This window comes from Mesoplodon bidens (genome assembly GCF_964165515.1).
Source record: "Mesoplodon bidens genome assembly, chromosome: X".
NCBI lineage: Eukaryota > Metazoa > Chordata > Mammalia > Artiodactyla > Ziphiidae > Mesoplodon > Mesoplodon bidens.
In genome coordinates this window covers 13,904,163-13,921,285 of record NC_138163.1, presented here as the reverse complement: position 1 = coordinate 13,921,285, position 17,123 = coordinate 13,904,163, and positions in this window count along the sequence as shown.

Below are 17,123 nucleotides of genomic sequence, written 5' to 3'. Positions count from 1 at the left end.
TTTACCCTTTTTAACCACTTTCAATTAGGGTGTTTGTCTTTTCTTATTAATGTGTAGGAAATTTTTTATATGTTGGATATTGAACCCTTTATCTGTTGTGTGTCTTACAAATATATGTTCCTCTATTATTTGTCTTCTGGTTTTATTTACCTTTACGTTTGCCATATGATTACATTTTAAGTTTTAAGCACTCAAATATGTCAGTCATTTCTCCAGAGTGTCTAGGTTTTCCAGCTTGCACAGAAATTTTTCTTGACTCCTAGATTATACATACGTTTTCCATAATATATATATTTTACTTCTTAATTTTTATATTTAGATCATACAGAACTTCATGTTGTGTGAGAGAGGAGTCCGAACTTATTTTATCCTTTTTAATACATATAAATAATAAATGTATGCAGTACTACTAAGAAGAAAATAGAGTCAAAAAACCAAACAAATCCCACTTTATTTTGGATACAAATCCAGCCCTGAAACTTACTAGCTGTTGCCCTGAGAAAGTCATTTAATTTATGTGAACCTCTTTCCCCATTTGTAAAAGGGAGATAATAATGTCAACATGACAGAAGTTTTATGAGAATTAATGTATGTCAAACACAGTGACTGGCATATAGAGTCAGAGGTCAACAAAGATAGCTATAATGACTGTTGTTTAATTCCCGCTGAAATGCTTTCACCTTGAACACGCTTAGGAATGCTGATAGGCCCCATCGTGTCTTGCTTCATGGCTCACTTTGATTTTGCATCTTTAATGGAGTTTTTATTATACAGTGCTCCTAAGGTAAAAAAAAAGAAAAGAAAAAGAAAAACATTACAGGAAGTTGGCCTCAAAGATATTATGAACCAGGTAGAGTGCTACTGAGGTGAACATTAGAGGACAGACTAAGGTGGCCTAGATCCACCTCACACAGAAATACATCCTTTCACAAAGGGAAAAGATCTGCTAGAAGCTCCTGCTTCTAGAAAAATAAGACAAGGATGTTAATAAATGTGATGACTTGGGGGAAGGTGGCAAACATATTTGAGGCTCCGAATTTCCAGAGAGTATTTGAGAGAACACTTTGCTCTATATGGCCCAGGGAAATTAACCAAAAGCTCCCTAACTTGGGTGCCCCTCATGCGCCAGATACCATCACTGACAGAACTGGAATTTATAGTCAATACTAAGTGCCCTTATAGATCATTTTTCATTTCATAGGAAAGAGAAATAACTTTCCTAAGCAGTTAGGAAAGTTATTTATTTATTTATTTTGAACAAACACACTTTTTTTTTTAACATCTTTACTGGAGTATGATTGCTTTACTATGGTGTATTAGTTTCTGCTCTATAACAAATTGAATCAGCTATACATATACGTATATACCCATATCCCCTCCCTCTTTCAACTCCCTCCCTCCCACCCTCCCAATCCCACCCCTCTAGGTGGTCAAAAAGCACTGAGCTGATCTCCCTGTGCTATGTGGCTGCTTCCCACTAGCTATCTGTTTTACATTTGGTAGTGTATATATGTCCATGCCACTCTCTCACTTTGTCCCAGCTTACCCTTCCCCCTCCCCGTGTCCTCAAGTCCATTCTCTAGTAGGTCTGCGACTTTTTTTTTTTTTTTCGGTACGCGGGCCTCTCACTGTTGTGGCCTCTCCCGTTGTGGAGCACATGTTCCGGACGCGCAGGCTCAGTGGCCATGGCTCACGGGCCCAGCCGCTCCGCGGCATGTGGGATCCTCCCAGACCGGGGCACGAACCCGTGTCCCCTGCATCGGCAGGCGGATTCTCAACCAGTATGCCACCAGGGAAGCCCAGGTCTGCGTCTTTTTTCCCGTCTAGCCCCTAGGTTCCTCATCATCATTTTTTTTTTAAAGATTCCATATATATGTGTTAGCATACGTTATTTGTTTTTCTCTTTCTGACTTACTTCACTCTGTATGACAGACTCTGGGTCCATCCACCTCACTACAAATAACTCAGTTTCGTTCCTTTTTATGGCTGAGTAATATTCCGTTGTATACATGTGCCACATCTTCTTTATCCATTCATCTGTTGATGGACACTTAGGTTCCTTCCAAGTCCTGTCTATTTTAAATAGAGCTGCAATGAACATTGTGGTACATGACTCTTTTTGAATTATGGTTTTCTCAGGATATATGCCCCATAGTGGGATTGCTGGGTCATATGGTAGTTCTATTTTTAGTTTTTTAGGGAACCTCCATACTGTTCTCCTTAGTGAATGTATCAATTTACATTACCATCAACAGTGTATGAGGGTTCCCTTTTCTCCACACCTTCTCTAAAAATTTGTCCATTTCTTCCAGGTTGTCCATTTATTGTTTGTAGATTTTTTGATGATGGCCATTCTGACCGGTGTGAGATGATACCGCATTGTAGTTTTGATTTGCATTTCTCTAATGATTAACGACGTTGAGCATTCTTTCATGTGTTTCTTGGCACTCTGTGTATCTTCTTTGGAAAAATGTCTATTTAGGTCTTCTGCCCATTTTTGGATTGGGTGGTTTGTTTTTTTGATATTGAGCTGCATGAGCTGCTTGTAAATTTTGGAGACTAATCCTTTGTCAGTTGCTTCATTTGCAAATATTTTCTCCCATTCTGAGGGTTGTCTTTTCATCTTGTTTATGGTTTCCTTTGCTGTGCAAAAGCTTATAAGTTTCACTCGGTCCCATTTGTTTATTTTTAGTTTTGTTTCTATTTCTTTAGGAGGTGGGTCAAACAAGATCTTACTGTGATTTATCTCAAAAGAGTGTTCTTCTTTTATTTCCTCTAAGAGTTTTAGTGGGTCTGGCCTTACATTAAGGTCTTTAATCCATTTTGAGTTTATTTTTGTGTATGGCATTAGGGAGTGTTCTAATTTCATTCTTTTCCATGTAGCTGTCCAGTTTTCCCAGCACCACTTATTGAAGAGGCTGTCTTTCCTCCATTGTATACTCTAGCCTCCTTTATCAAGATAAGGTGACCATGTGTACATGGGTTTATCTCTGGACGTTTTTGGATGGAACGTCCTATAAATATCAATTAAGTCCATCTTGTTTAATGTATCATTTAAAGCTTGTGTTTCCTTATTATTTTTCATTTTGGATGATCTGTCCATTGTTGAAAGTGGGGTGTTAAAGTCGCCTACTATGATTGTGTTACTGTCGATTTCCCCTTTTATGGCTGTTAGTATTTGTCTTATGTATTGAGGTGCTCCTATGTTGGGTGCATAAATATTTACAAGTGTTATATCTTCTTCTTGGATCGATCCCTTGATCATTATGTAGTGTCCTGCTTTGTCCCTTGTAAGTCATTATTTTAAAGTCTATTTTGTCTGATATGAGAATTGCTACTCCAGCTTTCGTTTGACTTTCATTTGCATGGAATATCTTTTCCCACCCCCTCACTTTCAGTCTGTATGTTTCCCCAGGTCTGAAGTGGGTCTCTTGTTGACAGCATATATACGGGTCTTGTTTTTGTATCCATTCAGCCAGTCTGTGTCTTTTGGTGGGAGCATATAATCCATTTACATTTAAGGTAATTATTGATATGTATGCTCCTATTACCATTTTCTTAATTGTTTTGCATTTGTTATTGTAAGTCTTTTCCTTCTCTTGTGTTTCCTGCCTGGAGAAGTTGGTTTAGCATTTGCTGTAAAGCTGGTTTGGTTCTGCTGAATTCTCTTAGCTTTTGCTTGTCTGTAAAGGTTTTAATTTCTCTGTCAAATCTGAATGAGATCCTTGCTGTGTAGAGTAATCTTGGTTGTAGGTTTCTCCCTTTCATCACGTTAAATATGTCCTGCCCCTCCCTTCTGGTTTGCAGAATTTCTGCTCAAAGATCAGCTGTTAACCTTATGGGGATTCCTTTCTATGTTATTTGTTGTTTTTCCCTTACTGCTTTTAATATTTTTTCTTTGTATTTACCTTTTGATAGTTTGACTACTATGTGTCTTGGCGTGTTTCTCCTTGGATTTATCCTGTATGGGATTCTCTGTGCTTCCTGGACTTGATTAACTATTCCCTTTCCCATATTAGGGAAGTTTTCAACTATAATCTCTTCAAATATTTTCTCAGTCCCTTTCTTTTTCTCTTTTTCTTTGGGAACCCCTATAATTTGAATGTTGGTACGTTTAATCGTGTCCCAGAGGTCTCTGAGACTGTCCTCAATTCTTTTCATTCTTTTTTCTTTATGCTGCTCTCCACTAGTTATTCCCACTATTTTATCTTCCAGGTCACTTATCCGTTCTTCTGCCTCATTTATTCTGCTATTGATCCCTTCTAGAGAATGTGTAATTTCATTTATTGTGTTGTTCATGATTGTTTGTTTGCTCTTTAGTTCTCCTAGGTCCTTGTGAAACTTTTCTTGTATTTTCTCCATTCTATTTCCAAGATTTTGGATCATCTTTACTATCATTATTCTGAATTCTTTTTCAGGTAGACTGCCTATTTCCTCTTCATTTGTTAGGTCTGGTGCGTTTTTACCTTGCTCCTTCATCTGCTGTGTGATTTTCTGTCTTTTCATTTTGCTTATCTTACTGTGTTTGGGGTCTCCTTTTCACAGGCTGCAGGTTTGTAGTTCCCGTTGTTTTTGGTGTCTGTCCCCAGTGGCTAAGGTTGGTTCAGTGGGTTGTGTAGGCTTCCTGGTGGAGGGGACTAGTGCCTGTGTTCTGGTCAATGAGGCTGGATCTTTTCTTTTTGGTAGGCAGGTCCATGTCTGGTGGTGTGTTTTGGGGTGTCTGTGACCTTACTATGATTTTAGGCAGCCTCTCTGCTAATGGGTGGAGTTGTGTTCCTTTCTTGGTAGTTGTTTGGCATAAGGTATCCAGCACCGTAGCTTGCTGGTCATTTAGTGGAGCTGGGTCTTGGCGTTGAGATGGAGATCTCTGGGAGATTTTCACCGTTTTATATTACGTGGAGCTGGGAGGTCTGTGGTGGACCAATACCCTGAACTTGCCTGTGCCACATCAGAGGAACAGCCCTGACGCTTGGCTGGAGCACCAAGAGTCTGTCACGCACACGGCTCAGAGTAAAAGGGAGAAAGAAAAAAAGAAAGAAAGAAAGAAAGAAAGAAAGAAAGAAAGAAAGAAAGAAAGAAAGAAAGAAAAATGTAAAATTAAATTAAATTAAATTATTAAAAAAGTTATTAAAATAAAGAACAAAAATTTATTATTAAAATTTTTAAATAATTAAAAAAACGAGAAAGAAGAGAAAAACCAGACGAAGAAACAAATTCACCAATGATAACAAGCGCTGAAAACTATAGTAAAAAAAAAACAAAAAACGGACAGACAGAACCCTAGGACAAACGGTAAGTGCCAAACTATACAGACAAAATCACACACCGAAGCATACGCATACACACTCACAAAAAGAGAAAAAGGGAAAAAATGTATAAATCGCGTTGCTCCCAAAGTCCACCTCCTCCATTTGGGATGATTCGTTGTCTATTCAGGTGTTCCACCGATGCAGGGTACATCAAGTTGATTGTGGAGATTTAATCCTCTGCTCCTGAGGCTGCTGGGCGAGATTTCCCTTTCTCTTCTTTGTTCTCACAGCTCCCGGGGTTCAGCTTTGGATTTGACCCCGCCTCTGCGTGTAGATCTCCTGAGAGCGTCTGTTCTTCGCTCAGACAGGACGGGGTTATAGGAGCCGCTGCTTTGGGGGCTCTGGCTCACGCAAGCCGGGGGGAGGGAGGGGTACGGAGGCAGGGTGAGCCTGCAGTGACAGAGGCCGGCGTGACGTTGCACTAGCCCGAGGCACACCGTGCGTTCTCCCGGGGAAGTCGTCCCTGGATCACGGGACACTGGCAGTGGCGGGCTGCACAGGTTCCCTGAAGGGAGGTGTGGATAGTGACCTGTGCTCGCACACAGGCTTCTTGGTGGCGGCAGCAGCAGCCTTAGCATCTCATGCCCATCTCTGGGGTCTGCGCTCCTAGCCGCGCCTCGCGCCCGTCTCTGGAGCACCTTTAGGCGGCGCTCTGAATCCCCTCTGCTCGTGCACCAGGAAACACAGAGGGAAGAAAAAGTCTCTTGCCTTTGCGGCAGCTCCAGACTTTTCCTGGACTCCCTCCTGGGTAGACGTGGCGTACTAACCCCTTCAGCTGTGTTCACACTGCCAGTCCTCTCCCTGTGCTCAGACCGAAGCCCAATCCTCAGCTCCAAGCCCCCACCCGTCCCGGCAGGTGAGCAGACAAGCCTCTCGGGCTGGTGAGTACTGGTCGGCACCGATCCTCCGTGCGGGAATCTCTCAGCTTTGACCTCCGCACCCCTGTTGCTGCGCTCTCCTGCGTGGCTCCGAAGCTGCCCCTGTCCGCCACCTGTAGTCTCCGCCAATGAAGGGGCTTCTAGTGTGTGGAAAGCTTTCCTCCTTCAGGCTCCCTCCCACTGGTGCAGGTCCCGTTCCTATTGTTTTGTCTCTGCTTTTTCTTTTTTTCTTTTGCCCTACCCAGCTACGTGGGGAGTTTCTTGCCTTTTGGGAGGTCTGAGTTCTTCTGCCAGCGTTCAGTGGGTGTTCTATAGGAGCAGTTCCACGTGTAGATGTATTTCTGATGCTTCTGTGGGGAGGAAGGTGATCTCCACGTCTTACTCTTCCGACGTCTTGAAGTTCCCTCCAGTCTATTTTAGAACGTTTTCAACACCTCAAAAAGAAACCCTCGTATCTTGTAGCTGTGAATCCCCTATGCTCCCAACAACTTCTGCCTCAGCCTTAAGCAATTATTGATCTATTTTGTATCTATAGATTTGCCTGTTCTGAGCATTTCATATGAATAGAATCACATAATATGTGGTCTTTTGTGACTGACTTCTTTCACTTAGCATAATGTTTTTAAGGTTCAGCCATATTTTAGCATATATTAGTTCTTCATTCCTTTTGATGTCTGAATAGTATTCTGTTGTATGGATTTGCCACATTTTGTTTGTCCACTGGTCAGTTGTTGGGCATTTGGGTTGTTTCCATCTTTGGGTATTATGAATATTGCTGCTATGAATATTTATGTACAAGTTTTTGTATGGACATATATTTGCATTTATCTTGGGAATATACCTACAAGTGGGTCATACAGTAACACTGTTTCACCCTCTGAGAAACTACCAAACTTTTCCAAAGCAGGTATACCATTTTACATTCTCACTAACAGTGTATGATGGTTCTGATTTCTCTAAATCCCCACCAACAGTTATGATTATCTGACTTTTGGATTCTAGCCATCCGAATGGGTATGAAATGGTATCTTTCTGTGGTTTTCATTTGTGTTTTCCTGATGAATAATGATGTCAAGCGTCTCTAATGTGCTTGCTGGCCATTTGTATATCTTCCTTGCAGAAACGTCTATTTAGATCTTCTGCCCATTTTAAATTTGGGTTATTTACCTTCTTATCACAGGCATGTAAGAGTTCTTTATATATTCTGAATAAAAATCCCTTATCAGATACACGATTTACAAATATTTTCTCCCATTCTGTAGGTTGTTGTGCTATATTCTGTACATGAATTATTTGAGTTGATCTTTGCAACAGCTGTATGAGATATTATCCTTCTATTTTTTTTTTAGAGATCAGAAAACAGGCTCAGAGTGGTTAAGTACCTATCCTAACTCACAATGCTAGCATGGGATGGTTCCAGGATTTGCACTTAGATATCTATTGGAATTTCAGTTAAAGTCCTCCATCCTCTTGCCTTGATGCTCATATACACAGTTTGTATTTGATGAAAGAAATTGAATCTTAGGATTGTATTGCCCTGTCTATTCTTCACTCGTAGACATTCCAGTGGATAAACACTGAAAATGAAAACACTTTGGTAATACTCCTGAAATTGATTGTCTGGGGACCATGCTGATTCCCAGCAGGAAGGTGTAGCCACAGGGCTCCTGAGGTTGGTTGAATTGATGTTCTGAGTCTGGATTTATAAGCATGGGGAATTGTTCTTTTAAAAGACAATGACAAAGAGAACCCTTCTAATGTGAGCCAGATGCAGCCATGATTTTGAATAAATGTTTGCTGGTAACCATACTTAGGTGGGAACATCTGCCCACTGATGAGCTCCCTGGAGTTTTAGCAGGGGAATTTACGTAGGAAATACAACTCCAAGTACTTCCTCCTGAGGAGAGATGTTAGGCAAAAAGAAGCTTAATTTCCTTTCTTCCATTTTTTGTCCACCTGCCATTTAGGAAGCCTAAGTAAATACATTCCTGTCTTGGGAAAATACCACTTCCACTTGGCCTTCCATCTTCCCCAGCTTTGGCTTTGCAGGTGCCCAGTAAGTGTTGGTGCTTGCATCTGGGCCACATCTGTGCAGGCACCTTGGGTTGTCCAAGAATAGTGCATGGCTCCATAAGCCTATAGTAGCAACCCTCTGACATTAGAATTTGCTGTTGATATTTTTCATACACACTCACACTCTTGAGCAAACACACTAGTTTCCTTTCAAGCCTACCCTCTTAGATGTCCTTACTAGTCTATCTTTGAAATGCTGGATCATCATACAGGATACATGATATTTAGAGGAAACAGGTTTCAGTGGTATTTCTGGATTCTTCTTAGTTCTAGGTAAGCCTAGATTAAGCAATCTGTAGTCTGGAGGGCTTTACTCACCTCCCAATCTGCCGTGCAGTCACAAGGTCCATCTTGTCTTATCACTTTTACTTAAGTCACCACCCTGCAGATTATCCATCATTAACTAGACCCTTATTCACGTATTGCTCTGCACTTGACGGAATTGGACCCAACCCTCTCCCCAACTTCATGAGCGCTTCTTTCCTGCCCTCTGTAACTCATAGTCTATCATTAAGAAACTCCCCAGTAGCTTCAAGTTGTTCTCTCCGTGTTCCCTTAATCTCTGTTTTATGACTGGAATATGGCTGTGCCTTGAGGAAATCACTTCCTCTGCAGTCCTCTTGAGCAAACGTTAGTTTTCCTCACATACCCCAAGGAGTCGACTCACTGTCACTTTCAAACCATTTCTGCTCCTTTCTCTTTCAAAATTCAGAGCTCATTTGTAGTTCTTGCTATTAGATAATATCATGTGCTATGCCATCTATTTCTTTACCTTCATTCATTAGACACTTTCCTGAGTCGTCTTCTCCACTTTTAGTACTGCCACCATCTTGGCAACTTCAACATCTGTCATCTATGTGGATATTCATCCAGCATTTTTGGCTTTGCAAACCTTTCATGCCCTCAATTCCAATGGTATTTTTCTTCCATCATACTTAAGCCACTCACTCTAATGCTCATGCACTAGACATTGACATTCTCAAAAATTACAGCAACTCTGAAATCTTGATTTTATAACATACATCTCTTGGTCTACAACTGATTATCCTTCCTAGAAAAATACCTCCCTCACGTGCAGGTATACACACCTACACACACCCAACTCTAAAAATTCTTCAATTTTGAACTCCAAACTGTGAATTCTACTACTTATCAGCATCAGCCACGTTTCTCTTTTCGCATTTCCTCATTGCTTACTAATTTATCATGAGTATCACTTACATTCATCAACCTTCATCTCCCTACTCACTTTCCCACCCTAGTATTTCCCTGGCAAAACCACAATCCTTGTTAAATTTAGCTATCTACCTGCTTTGTTCCTATATACGAGTGATGGATGTTGCTGTAGAAATTTACAAGGCAAAGCTAACTGATCTCACCTTAAATTCTTGACCACATATCTTAAATTATCAATCCTTCCATATAATACACCCATTTCCATTATACAAAATGAATATCCAATACTTTATCTTCCCCTCAATTTCTCAAAACCCTACCCTCACTCTTGTTATTTTATGCCCTTATCTCATCCTTCACTGAGAAAACTGAAGAGTCAAGAGAAAATTCCTTTATATCTTCCCCACCAAATCTACCATCTTACCAGCATTTGTAATCATACCATAATCGTTTCCTTCTCCACTGTAGAATCTATAAATATTACTCATTCTCATGGAAAGCCAAGATTTCCACATTTGCTACCGATCCCATCTACTAGTGCTCTGAATACCCCTCTTGCTTTCTCAATATTTTCTCTTCTGCAATTATCCCTTTGGATTTTTATGTCATCAGTTTCATTCAGTCATTTATATTGGCTAGATGCATTCTAGAATCTACCCTCTTAAAAATACACTCTCTTAATACCAAATCCCCCTCCAGCTATAGTCCCATATTTCTCCTCCCCTTAGCACCAAAACTCGCAAAAGAAATTGTCTATCCGCCCCTCACTTTCTGATCTCACATTTTCTCCTTAATACACATCCAGGTTTATATTAAAATATTTTCCACTCTTTCAATTTCCTTCTTATCAAATTTACCAATGACCTCTCTACTAACAAGTTCAATCGTCATTTGTCTGTCCCTATATTACCTGTAAAAGTATTTAATAAAGTTGTCCATTTTTTACTTCTTGAAACGTTATCTGCCCTTTGCTTTTGTGTTGCTCAATTCACCTGTTTATTTTTGTTGTTGTTGTTGCTGTTGTTCCCTCCTTTTCAACTCTTTTCATTATATACCTAGGAGTAGAGTTACTGGGTAATATGGCAAGTCTATGTTTAACTTGTTGAGTAACTGCCAAAATGTATTCCACAGAACCTGTATCATTTTATGTTCCCACCAGACGTGTATGAGTGTTTCAATTTCTCTACATCCTTGTCAATAGCTGTTATTTTCTTTTTAAAAAAGTTATAGCCTTCCTAGTGGGTATGAAGTGGCATCTCATCGTGGTTTTGATTTGCATTTCCCTAACGACTAATGGTATTGAGCATATTTTCATATGTTTGTTGGCTATTTGTATATCTTCATTAGCACAATGTCTATTTAAGTCCTTTACCTGATTTTCCGTTGGGTTGTTTGTATTTTTGTTGTTGAGTTGTAAGAGTTCTTTCAGTATTCTGGATACTACACTTTTATTAAATATATGATTTGCCAGGATCTCTCTTTGGTGTGCCTTTTTGCTTTCTTCATGGTATTTTTTTGCAGAAGAAAACATTTTAAAATTTTGATATAGTCCAATTTACTCTTTCTTTTTTGCTTGTGCTTTTTGTGTCATATCTAGGAAACCATTGCTTAACCAAGTTCTATATGCTTTTGATCCCCATAACTGACCAAAAATGTTGAAACCCATTCATTCAACAGATATATTCATGGCCACCTACTATGTGCCAGGCTCTACTGTAAATACTGGGGAGAGTGATGAACAAGATGGTGGAGACAGAGATTGCTAGCTTATCTCCAACATTTAAGTTCTCCTCTTCTACCAGGTAGACTACATTTCTCATTTTCTCTTGTAGTTAGATGTGGCTATGTGAGTTTTTCCCAAGGAAATGTGAGCAGGAGTAATGCATACCCCTTTCGAGCGTGCCCCATAAATATTCCCATGTGCCCTCCTATATGCTCTTTTCTGCTTCTGCAATTGGAATGGAGATGTCCTGGCAGAAATGACAGAAACCACTCTTTTGCCACTTATCTCAATAGGGTTGTGACGAGGATTAAATATGTATATGGGTATTTAGCATAATTCCTACATAGAGTTAGTAGTCAATAAATGTTAGTTTCTGTAATTATTATTACAGTCTTTGGGTGCTACAGTAGTCACCCAGCATGGGAAACATGTTAGAAACCCCTCATAATTCAGCAGATAGTACAATGAAGTCTGCTCTTTTGTGACCAGTGTGTCAGACCTCCTGAGGCTAGCAGTCTTTTCTCTTTCTACACAGTTTCTCTGTAATGAACCAAGATAATTCTAATCCTCCTTAAATAATATTTAAAGGACCATAATTTGGGAAATACTAATCTAGTGAAACGTAGTTTAACTGAAAACAATATAAGTGTGGTTATAATGGTTATGAGAATTCTAAACTGTGCTAAACACCTTGCATTTACACAACATTATTCTATAAAAGAGCCCTACCACTGCCTCTTCCCCTGCTTCCCTAGATCGGATAAGAAAGCTCAGGTACTCTCTCTTCTGTGGGCCAGGAGGAAGTTCAGGCTTTGCAAAACCTGACCTGTGTGTGGGAGCACTCCAGCGTCATCCCCTCACCACTATAGAAGCCAAGCCAGTCTCCTTCTTCTGCTCTCTCAAGCCATTCTTGAACCTGCTTGAGAGCCTGCCCTGCTCTCCCCAGAAAGCCTCCTTATGTAGTAAGGTTTTTCATACTCTCTAGGTGTATGTGTTATCAGTCTCGACATCCAAACCGAATTTGGGTTGAAGGGTCCATCCTGTCTCTGTGGTGTGATTACAACAACTGGTCCTGTGAGCAGGACATCAAGGTGCTATCCCTTACCACCGGGGGTCTTTCTTCTCTTGCTTTGGCTTTCTAACTGGCTCTGCTCTATGCTGGTGAACAGGCACTTGGGCTACGGCCTGCTGGCTAGCTTGTGCTTTGAACTTGCTTCTTTGTGCTGCATTTGTTAGTCCTACTGAGTGTCTGCTAAAGCTTTGACCAACATAAGTCAGTTGAGCCAGTTGGCATATAGTGAAAGGATTCTTGGATTGGGACCTTCCTTAAAGCAGTCCTGAATCCTGTGTCTCAAACTGGACCTATTTGAGATTCTCAGGTTGAATCACGTGTTTCAATTCCAAAATAAGGTGCGACTGATACTAACCTCAAAGAAATGACTCTTACCTTGTGAACACTGGATGTTCCTCAACCACATGTTGGCCCCCTGTCTATATAGAGCTCAGGAGAAAGACTGACAGTCTGTTCAATATACAGGTCCATTGGATGGTCACTCGTGTGGAGGAAGAGCCGTTAACTATGTGGGATGCTGAGGTCATACTTCTAAAAGTAAATGACTCACTAGTACCTTACAAAATGCTTATGCTGCTGCCCCTGTGCCTCTGTCATACAAAAAAATGATCCTGATCCTCAGACCTCTAGAGAAAATCATTTGTGTCACCTCTGTGACAAAGCCAAGAGATTAGTTCAACCATTGCCACGGGGAAGTCCATAACACTGATGGTACTGACTTGATTTGAGGTTCTCTGGAAGAAGAAACTTATAAAAACTTTTACCTATAAGAGCAATAACATCTGCAGACCTAATGTAAAAGACAAAACACAAGACCCCAAACTGTCAAAGTCTTCAAAAACAAGAAGTCTATAAAACTGTCACAGCCAAGAGGAGCCTAAGAAGTTATAACATGGAATGACTAAATAGAATGTAGAATCTTGGTTGGGATCCTGGGACAGAAGAAGAATATTAGGTAAAAAATAAGGCAATCTGGGGCTTCCACGGTGGCACAGAGGTTGAGAATCTGCCTGATGATGCAGGGGACACGGGTTCGAGCCCTGATCTGGGAAGATCCACATGCCGCAGAGCAACAAGGCCCGTGAGCCACAGCCGCTGAGCCTGCGCATCTGGAGCCTGTGCTCCGCAACAAGAGAGGCTGCGACAGTGAGAGGCCCGCCCATCACGATGACGAGTGGCCCCTGCTTGCCACAACTAGGGAAAGCCCACACACAGAAACGAAGACCCAACACAGCCAAAAATATAAATAAATTAATTAAAAGAAGGCTCAACATTTAAAAAAAAAAGGAATTCTGATGAAGTACAGACTTTAGTTAATAATACTGTTTCAGTGTTGGTTCACTAAGTTGAACAATTGTACCATACTAATGTACAATGTTAAGAAGGGAAATTTGTTGTGGAGTGTATGAATATGATATTCACAATTACTCTGTAAACCTAAAACTGTTCTAAAATAAAAAGTTTTTAAAAACCACACAATACCAGGTGATGAGATCTGGGAGACAACATAATTAAACACTGAATGGGGGTGGCCATGTGGAATGGTTTGGAGGGAACACCTTCTCCCTAACATGTGCACCACAAGGATTGAACCAGAGAAGATGAGGAAGAGTGGAAGGTCAATTTGGGAAGGCTCTTTACTGGGTGTTGAGGAAGCACTCCCTTTCTCTAACCAGAGCACGTAGACTCCTCTGCACCCCTCCCCTCCCCCCACGTATCTTCAAGGGTAGTGCTTTGTGATGTCACAGCCACCCCAGCGCTACCATTGGCTGACCAATCAAAGCTGATGGGTGTGGCTCTTCATTGTCCTGGCAGGGTATATATAGAGAGGCCAGGAGCCTTGGAGTAGAGCACACTGTTGCTACTGACATGGCAGAGGAAACTACAGTCCCCCAGGAGCCTAACCGTGATGCACGGACAAACACCGAGAGGTCAGAGCAACAAACACCAGGGGGCCAACGCAGAAGGGAGAGGGTGAATTCTCCACTCCAGGGCTATAAGATGGAAGAGGTCAGATTACCCGACTCACGTGCCTCCTCTTCATCCCCCACCCAAGACTTACCCAGCCCTTCCCTGGCACAAACCCCTTCTCAATCCACACCCATTCTCTCAAAGTTCTCCTTCCCATCCTCTTTCCCCAAATCAATATCTTTCTGTATCACTTTGTTTTCCGACCAGATTCAGGAGGTGGTCGAGTTAAGAAAATCAGTCCGTCGTCAGAATTCGGGAAGAGGTTCTACACAGAAGAAGTCAAAGATGCTAGCATTCTATTACTGGCGGAGTACAACAATGACTAAAGAGCCAGAGGAGGATGAAAACGTCCCAGAGGGCTCTTCCAGCAGTTCATAAAGTGCTGCCCTGGGTCTATCAGGTGACTGAGACCTTGCTGTCTCTGTTGTCTCTCCAGAGAAAGCACTGGAGACATGGTCACCTGTGTAGAGCCAAATAAAAAAGCCCTCAGCTATTGATGTGCAAGCTGTTGTAGAAAGATGTGTGTGTATCTCTGTCCGTTCTTCGGTGATGGGGACTGAAGGAAGGCAGGAAGGGGCAGCCGTGTGAGAAGGGAGGGAGGTAGTATCCTGCCAGTTTGGGGCACAGACCAGACAGTCCATAGTTAGCCAGACACCGGGAATAAGGACTGGGTGAACACTGAGCTCTGAAGACAGATTTCTTCCTCAACACTTTATCCTGCTGTTGAGGAGGAAATGGACTTGGTGTTTCCGTGTGTGTTTGGGAGGTCCCAGATGGGGAGAGGGGTGCTGTATGGGTGGTGGCAGTGTGTGTCATAATCTGATTCCACTTTTGATGTTTGACAATAGACAGTTTTGAAGCCTCATTAATTCCCCTTCCCCTTCTGGCCCACATCTGGCCACACTTTATGTTCATCCACTCCCAGCCAGGGAGTAGGTGAACATAAAATAGAAACAGATATGCCTAACCTGAACCATCCAAATTATTTCCGTGCCTAACTTTTCCATAGCCAAGACATCCATTACCCTAAAATATCCTCTAGTGCACGTGGAGAACCTGACCCAATAAGTAATAAAGTTAAGTCTCTGGCCCTTATAATCAGCTTGAAAACTATGGGACCCTATGGACCTTTCCCCCTAGTTAAAATAAAACCTTTCACCTCAGTGTTTAAGAAAAGGTTCAATCTAAATGAAAGCACGGTTTTCACAGATTGAAACCCATTATATAAGACCTAGTTAGAGAAGGTGTGGTTATCCCCACTTCTGCTACATTTAACAGCCAAGTTTTACTTGTTCTTAAACCCGGCAAAACAGGACCGGTGCCTCAGTGTGAATTCGTACCCTTGGCGTCATGGCCCCACCTATAGAAATGACTGATTCCACCCAATAATAAATAAGTAACTGGTAAATACTTTGCAGTTAGAGCAAAGTATTTGGCTAGCATGTTCTATTCAGTGCCTAGTTCAACAACCTCTCAGCTGCAGTTAACCTTCACCTTTAAAGGGACACAATACACCTTCACCTGGGTACTCAATGGGCTCAGTCTCCACGCCTGCCATCTCACATAGTCTTCACAGGCAATATTTTAACCAGCTCTAACTTTTTTCGGGTACACAGTTATGACATCACACTAATGACATCCTCCTTTGAGGAGATTCACATGAGACACATAGTACAGGGCCCCACCACTTCAGTTAAGCTCCTGAAAATTATTTAGTAAGTTGAGGGCTGCTCCAGTCCTGACAGTGTCAAGAAACAGCTTTTAGTCTTCTTAGGACCCACATTGTTAAAACAAGCCCAACATGTTTTCGACATGTTTAGATTCTGGAGGCAACACTCCTCATTTACAAAGCTTTTTTTTTGTTCTGTAACTTGCAAAGAGACCCAACTTGAATGAGACCCCCTGTAAAAAGATACTAGAATCTGCCTGAATGGCCATAGAACAGGCATTCCTGTTACGGCCCCCCGGGATTCCTTCACTGTGGGAGCTTTAGCAACCTTCTCTCATATATCTTGGAGTCCCTCTCCCATCAGTGATGGCCGTTAGTTGCATGGGCTTCTGATACAAGGAACTACCTTCCTTGGCCCAATGCTGTATGCCATTAGTGTAGCAATTGGTGGGTGCATACTGGACTTTCCTGGAAATATAGACTATCTCAGGTTCTGAACCTGTGACCCTCAGTATACAGCTGCCCGTTAGGCCTTTGATCATGGAAACAGCACCCTGCAAGCCCAGCACAGCTAGTGAAGCCTCCTTGCTACAGGATGGAGCTGAACCTGGGCTCTCTGCATACCCTACTTTCAGGAGAGGGTAACGTCCCCTGTGCTGTGTCCCTTGCCGAATGCCACAGTGCTAGAGGAGGTCATCTCTTAGAACACTTGGATACCTGGGGAGCCCCTTAGGCTCAACACAGTGAATACCAAAGGGGGTTCATTCACTTAACCAATGGCATTGCCACTGTCACACTTAATGGAGCTTGCTTGACTCTTGCTGCTTTTCATCTCTTAATCAGAATGTTCCTGATAAAGGACAGGACACAGGATCAGCTCAGTTGGCCAAACTTTAGCCAGTTATCTGAGCACTTGGCCATGTCTTAGCCAACAATTGGCCTCATCTTCACATTTTTATAGATCTTTGGGCCACTGCCAGCGGTCTGACCATCTGTTCTGGCCAATGAAAACAATTCCTTCTCCAACGTTGCCTCATTTGGGGTAAAGAACTCATAGAATCTCTTGCCTCACGGATACCCAAAATATAAATCAAGGTCACACATCTTCTGCACATATTAAAGCCACAATACAATGTCTCACCATAGCACTCTTTACCTTCTTTGAAGTTCTGCACATTGATAGAGAGACTAAGGCACTCATTTCACTTCTCAGAATATATAGTACTAGCTCTTGATAGTACTAGATATTCAA